The sequence below is a fragment of the Engraulis encrasicolus genome, chromosome 19, assembly GCF_034702125.1.
Source record: "Engraulis encrasicolus isolate BLACKSEA-1 chromosome 19, IST_EnEncr_1.0, whole genome shotgun sequence".
Lineage (NCBI taxonomy): Eukaryota > Metazoa > Chordata > Actinopteri > Clupeiformes > Engraulidae > Engraulis > Engraulis encrasicolus.
In genome coordinates, this window is record NC_085875.1 from 50,154,206 (window position 1) to 50,162,006 (window position 7,801).

The window sequence follows — 7,801 nt, forward strand, 5'->3', positions numbered from 1 at the left end:
CTCCTGGGCTACGGTGTCATCAGCCAGCCCCTCCTCCTGCACGACGTTGTCACCTGCCAGCTCCTGGGCTACGGTGTCATCAGCCAGCCCCTCCTTCTGCACGACGGTGTCACCTGCCAGCTCCTGTGCTACGGTGTCATCAGCCAGCCCCTCCTCCTGCACGACGTTGTCACCTGCCAGCTCCTGGGCTACGGTGTCATCAGCCAGCCCCTCCTCCTGCACGACGGTGTCACCTGCCAGCTCCTGTGCTACGGTGTCGTCAGCCAGCCCCTCCTCCTGCACGACGGTGTCATCTGCCAGCTCCTGTGCTACGGTGTCATCAGCCAGCCCCTCCTCCTGCACGACGGTGTCCCCTGCCAGCTCCTGTGCTACGGTGTCATCAGCCAGCCCCTCCTCCTGCATGACGGTGTCACCTGCCAGCTCCTGTGCTACGGTGTCATCAGCCAGCCCCTCCTCCTGCACGACGGTGTCACCTGCCAGCTCCTGTGCTACGGTGTCGTCAGCCAGCCCCTCCTCCTGCATGACGGTGTCACCTGCCAGCTCCTGTGCTACGGTGTCGTCAGCCAGCCCCTCCTCCTGCACGACGTTGTCACCTGCCAGCTCCTGGGCTACGGTGTCATCAGCCAGCCCCTCCTCCTGCACGACGGTGTCACCTGCCAGCTCCTGTGCTACGGTGTCATCAGCCAGCCCCTCCTCCTGCACGACGGTGTCACCTGCCAGCTCCTGTGCTACGGTGTCATCAGCCAGCCCCTCCTCCTGCACGACGGTGTCACCTGCCAGCTCCTGTGCTACGGTGTCATCAGCCAGCTCCGGCTCCACAGTGTCACCAGCCAGCTTCTCCCGCTACAGTGCTATGATGTCACCAGTCAGCTCCTGCACCACAGTGTCATCAACCAGCTCCTCCTCCCTCGCCAAGATATCATTGCCACCAGCTCCCGCTCCACGCCGTTACTCACTGCTCCACAGCGCCATCGGCCAGCTCCTGCTCCACGCAGTCAACTTCCTGCTCCTGTTACACGCCACCAGCCAGTTCCTGCTCCACGGTGTCACCAGCCAGCTCCTGCTCCTACGCCACGGTGTCACCTGCCTGCTCCTGCTCCACGCCGTTACCTACTGCTCCACGGGGTCACCGGCCAGCTCGGTGCAGTCAGCTACCTGCTCCAGCTCCACAGTGTCACCTCCAGTTCCGGCCTCCAGCCAGCTCCTGCGCCACAGTGTTGCCTGCCAGCTCCTGCTCCTTCGACATGGTGTGACCTGCCAGCTCCTGCCCCTGCTCCACGCTGTCCCCAACCAGTTCCAGCTCCACGGGGTCACCAGCCATCTTCTGCCCCCTGCTTCACGCAGTCTCCAGCCAGTTCCAGCTCCACGGGGTCACCAGCCATCTTCTGCTCCTGCGCTGTGGTGTCTTCAGCCTGCTGCTGCTCTACGGGGTCACCAGCCAGCTCCTGCCCCTGCTCCTGCTCCTTGGTCTCGCCGGCCGACTCCCACTCCTGTGCCGCGGTGTCATCAGCGAACTCCGCCTGCTCTTGCAGCGCACTGTCACCAGCCGGCTCCTACTGCTGCTTCTCGGGGTACCTGGCCGCACTTCCACTGCGTGGGAGGTAGACTTCAGAGAAGCCCAGCCTTCAGTAAGGTGGCATGGTTTGATACGGGACAGTCAAGCAACTTAGTAAATGTCTTAGCCAAAAGGTAGTTAAGGAGTACCTTTAAACCATTTACCATTACCCTTGTGGTTTAGCCTACGAATGCCACGTCAGAAAGAGTAAATAGTGGTATACAAGTACTGTATACCAAGCGGGGAGTGTGCTGTCTTGTCAATAGTTGGGTGTAGTGTTCCCCCTGGTGTTAATATCGGGTACTGCATCTAAAGGATCAGATTTCCTGTTGCTACGCGATACACTTCCTTTCTGACCAACCTAACGAAAGCCGTTGCCATGTCCTTCACCTGATAGTTCAATCATTTAAATCCTAGGAATGGAACTAACAGTAAGTTACCAAATCTATCTAAAAGTTGTTTAAAGTCACTGTTATGTGAACCGTAGTGATAAAAACGCTAAATTCATCTTCTACTGAGATCGCTATTAAAAGTGTGAAATATGCTAATTAGGATCGTTAGCATGCCTCTTAGCTAAATTCTATAGTCATTCAATCTTTGTATTGCTTCGTTTGTGTTCAGTCGTGCCTTGTATTTTTCATGTAAACTTTCCTAGTCACTATATGTTGATATACTTTACTGTTAACTTGCCTGTGTTTTGTCCTTGATAAGAAATATGTTAAATGGTAAAATTCGCCTGTCTGCTTCAACTTTTAAAGTACAGTGCTGCCTACTTACCTGACCTAAAGCTAAAACCTATCCTAGAAAATACTTACCTTGGTTAGTACCTGTGAAGGGAAAACATATTGTATCCACCTGAGCATTTTTATTATTTTTATTCCCTAATGTATCCTCTGTATTTCATTCTGTTTCAGTTTTAGAAATTTGTATGATTCAACATGTCTTCACTAAAGCATTCAAACTGGAGTCACGCCTTGAGTCTTACTTTGTTCGCTATCTGTCAAAACAACATCCCAGACGTGTTGCCAGGACAGAATAATCATAATAATAATAATAATAAAAATAGCCTAATAATAACAGTAATAATAATAAATACAATTATAACGACGACGATGATGATGATGACAACGGCGATATCATCATCCTCTTCCTCCTCCTCCTCCTCCTCCTCCTCATCATCATCATCATCATCACCACCTCCAAGAACCTGGCTCAGTTGGTCTATTAAACCAGGTTAAGTTAACCTTGAGGTAGTGGTAAATCATCTAATAGAAGAGCCTGCGTCCTCATTATCTGAACAAAATGACACCTATGGGCTATCTACTAGTTTACCACTTACTGTAGGCCTATTTCATCACGTAATGGTTGCCGGTTATGCTGTCACCGTGGGGAGAACTCCCCCTGGTTCTACTGTAAGGTTCAGACTAGAGACTATTCAGAGACTATAGAGCCTTACAGTAGAAACGGCAGTTCTCCCAGTGGCATTAGACTATAACCTGTAACCCCACAATGTGACAATGAGAGAATGAGAAATGTACTAACTTATACTTCACTGCTGTTTTATAATGGTTTAGAAATGCACTTCTGAATGCTGCACTCCCATAGGCTGCTTTAACAGGCAACCAACAGTAATTTACAGAGGTGGTCAAAGTAAACATAGAAGTAAATGTATGTGTAAGTACAACACTAGGCCATGATATTACATAGTGGTTACGATCTACAATAAATTGTTACACCAGTTATTCCATTGTATCTAATGACGGGGCTAGATATTGTTACTACTGTGAAAACCTACAGAAAACCCGCAGATTTGATCAGATCAGCGCAGAATCCGGTTCACCACCTCAGACAACAAAGTTACTTGCATGAAAGGAAACTATGGCAGGTTTTTTTTTTTTACCTCTACTTTTACTTTGGCCACCCCTGGTAATTTACCTTCTGGTCTAACAGATCCTGAACACGTCAGTGCACGTCCCTCTCTACTACTGCCTTTGTCAACTCATAAGTGTCCAGCAGAGGGCTCACGTCAACACATGTTTCCACAACCCTTCCATGGACAGAGCAACTGTAAATTACTAGCCAGATAAACCAGCCTAAATGTGAGACAACATTCAAACATTCTCAGATCCGAGGCCAGACCCACTCGCTAGCTGAACAATTCCGGCGTGCAGCGGGTGGCACTGGTTTACCAGGCTAGTAAATTACTGATGTTTAGATTACTGATGTTTTGATTTTTTTTTGCCCTGCTTATCCGGCTTGTTTGATGTGTTGTTCTGTGTACATGTCTGTCTCCTTTCATGCAGTTACTAAATGGTAATGACCATTCCTTAATATGCTCATTAAGACTCTTGGTATAATGTCATAGCAATGTTGTTATGGTAGCCTAGTTGAGTATTTTCTGCATCAAAGGATGAATAGGCCCGTCGATGGGCCCATCTGCAGTGAGAGACTACGACTCACGGTAATGTCATAGCAATGTTGTTATCATGCACTAGTTGAGTCTTCTTCAGTGAATAGTGAGTTGGATCTTCAGGGGTCTCATCTACATAAACGGACTGCTACTGCTACACACATGGTGTGTCGGTCTGTACAGATCACATGACTTGTACAGGTTCTGTGTATAGATCCCATGATGTGTAGGTCTGTGTAGCTGTAGGCTACATCATCGGATGATATGTAGAGAGAAAATGAAGAGCTCTTTTCCAAAATGAGATATATCCGTTTTATAGAATGTTGGGAAATAGACATTTTTGTATTGGGCATTCCATTGAAATGCATTGCAAAATGCATTTTTATAGAGGTTTTAAAGTATGTTCTCAAAATACTTAAATGGCAAAAAGTCAAAAATGGTGGATATAGCGTTTTGGAAAAGAGCTCTTCAAATATAGTGGTGCACACATCCAAATATCCAAATACTTGCTGCTTTGGACTGTTTTGAACTGGTTTGCTGTTTCCAAAGTGTCCGAGCTTTTGCTCTTCATCAGGCTGTAGGCCTATGCAGGCCACATGATGTGTGTGCAGTGTATACGTGTCATTATGATGAACAGTCCTGTAAAGGTTCTTGCAGAGATTCTTGAAGTATGTAGAGATAAGCCAACATAATAGGTTGGTGGGCACCTAACATGACCAGGTTCCGGTCTGCCTAAAGGGGCATGTCATAATACTCCTAGTATTGAATAGAACAGTCCTTAGGTCTGCTTAGGTCTGCCTAAAGGGGGATCCCCCCCCCCTTGCAATAATAGAACCCGGAAACAATGGGCCAATGGAACCTCTCTCTCTCTATTCTCTCTGGTTCTTGTGTAGTGTGTAATGTCATCCTGAAGTGTAGTCCTGTGTAATTATGATGTGTGGTGTGTCCTAGTCCTGTACGGGTTCTGTGTAATTATGATGTGTTATGATGTCTGTATGGTTTTGTGTAGTGTGTCATTATGATGTACAGTCCTTTGTACAGGTTCTTGTGTGTGTGTACATGTCATTGTGATGTCTAGTCCAATGTTCATGTGGTATAGTGTGTTGTATATCTGCAGTCCTGTACAGGTAACATGTTGTTATGATGTGCCGGGGGGGCAATCGCTATTCCGACATAGCGCTATTCCGACATGCCGCTATTCCGACACTTTTCAGGGTTAGGGTTAAGGTTAGGGATGTCGGAATAGCGGCATGTAGGAATAGCGGCGGACGGTGAAAAACGTGTCGGTATTCCGACAATAGACATTAACGTCGGAATAGCGACATGTCGGAATAGCGCCACGTAACCGATGTGCAGTCCTGTACAAGTACCATGTTGTTATGATGTGAAGTCCTGTACAGGTACCATGTCGTTATGATGTGAAGTCCTGTACAAGTACCATGTTGTTATGATGTGAAGTCCTGTACAAGTAACATGTCGTTATGATGTGAAGTCCTGTACAGGTACCATGTCGTTATGATGTGCAGTCCTGTACAAGTACCATGTTGTTATGATGTGAAGTCCTGTACGGATCCTTGAGTATAGTGTGTACCATGTCGTTATGATGTCATGAGGTCCTTCAGGTCAGTCCTCTTAGGTCATCGTGTCATCTGACTCCTCTAGTCTGTCCACCGTGAGCCGATACAGTATATTAGGCTAATGATGATTACAGAGGGCCATAATCTATAATTGGGATAACATGGCTACAGTATGTCTATGGTAATCTATAATTGGGATAACATGGCTACAGTATGTCTATGGTAATCTATAATTGGGATAACATGGCTACAGTATGTCTATGGTAATCTATAATTGGGATAACATGGCTAGTACAGTGGGTCTAGTAGTTTTTTCTCAACGGGGGCTCTACAGCCCTGCAAGGGGGGGTTAGGGAGCCCTGTAGGGGCATTGAGAAGGATACAGCTGAGAGGGGGCTGTGCTAGTTGCAAATGAGGGGGCCATTAGTGTATTCTATGTTCAATACTAAGGGGGTGTTGGCAGGCTAATGATAAGGTCAAGGGGGCATTTAATTGGGAGACTTGTGATGAGTTCCAGTGGGTGTTTATTCAAAAAGGTTGAGAACTGACTGCTCTATTAACAATCTATAATTAGATAATGTGGCTAGTTATGGCTCCGGTCAGTCTTATCATCCAAAGCCATGGCACCTAGCATAGCACAGTGCAGTGCAGTGCAGTGCAGTGCAGTACAGTGCAGTGCAGTGCAGTGCAGTGCAAGTCAAGTCAAGTGTACTTCATTGTCAGAAATCGAAGTAACAGGGTTAACACAGAAGTTTGAAATTGCGTTTGACCCAATTGTCTCCAATCCAGTGTAGTGCAGTGCTGCTGTCAGTGCTACGGTGTCCCAGGAGGGTCACTAGTGGACTCTGGTGCTTCACCATGCCAGATGCTGTAAAAAGGGAACAGGGAAACGAAGATGGATGAGGTAGTGGTGGTGGTGAAGTGAGGTGTGGTGCGGTGTGGAGTGCTGCGATGGATGGTCTCTGTTAATCGCATGCAGAGAATCTGATGGTGCCTGAATGATGATGTGCAGCTGTAGAGTTGCCCGGGCCCAAGACAAAGTCATCTGAAAGACCCCCCCCCCCACCGCGCTTCAATACGTACTAATGTCGACCCAATGCTTGGACCCCCTCTCTCCATGAGCCCGAGACAACAGACCCCTTTGTGGCTTGAGCTGCAGCAGAAGGTTTACTGCTGTGTCTCTCAGGGCTGTGGTTATTCTGGGAGTTTGTGTGTGTGTGTGTGTGTGTGTGTGTGTGTGTGTGTGTGTGTGTGTGTGTGTGTGTGTGTGTGTGTGTGTGTGTGTGTGTGCGTGTAGGGTTGTGGTCACTCTAGGAGTCAGAGTTCAATTGCTACCATTGAGGCCATGGGTGTGTCAACAGGACTGCATTCACTGTAGGATTAATTTAAGGGTACTGTGGATCAAACCAATAGTGTGCTTATGTACATACATTCATCTACACTTTCTTAAAAACACAAGTAGAGCCTATTTGGGAAATAAATCAGTCTCTTCAGTCATTGTCTGCTCCATTTCATTTTTTAATACTAAGGGGGGCATTGGCAGGCTTATGATAATATAAAGGGGGCATTGGTCGGCTTATGTTAAGGGGGCGTTTGTTCCAAAAAGGCACTTGAATTTCTGTACAGTGTATACGGAACATATTCCACAATACTTGACAACATTATCAATTCTGCTACCCCATCTCAGACGAATTATACAACATACTCTTTGGTAAGAAGAAAGATCATAAAATCAGAACATGTTTTAAAAAACCCTGACGGAACAGAAATAATGAAAATGTGCATTTTGGAGGCAATGTTTTGCCAAACATGATATACTCATGTTCAGGGGGCAGTCGTGGCTCAGTGGTTAGAGCACTGGGTTGGCAACCCAAGGGTTCCTGGTTCAGTGCCCGACCGAACCACGGCTGAAGTGCCCTTGAGCAAGGCACCTAACCCCCACATTGCTCCCCGGGCGCCGCTCAGCAGGCAGCCCACTGCTACGGACTAGTGTGTGTACTTCAATGTGATTCACTAGTCCAAATGGGATAAATGCAGAGAAAGAATTTCCCCTACCTAGGGGACCAAAATTGGCTCCAATCCAAATTGGCTCCAATTGGCTTCATTCATTCATTCATTCATTCATTCATTCATTCATTCATTCATTCATTCATTCATTCATACTCAGACACATTACAAATATGTAACATTATTTTTCTCTTAACAAAAATAATAAATGTATAACATTTTATGCTGCCAGATATGAAAAATCCAAAGCAG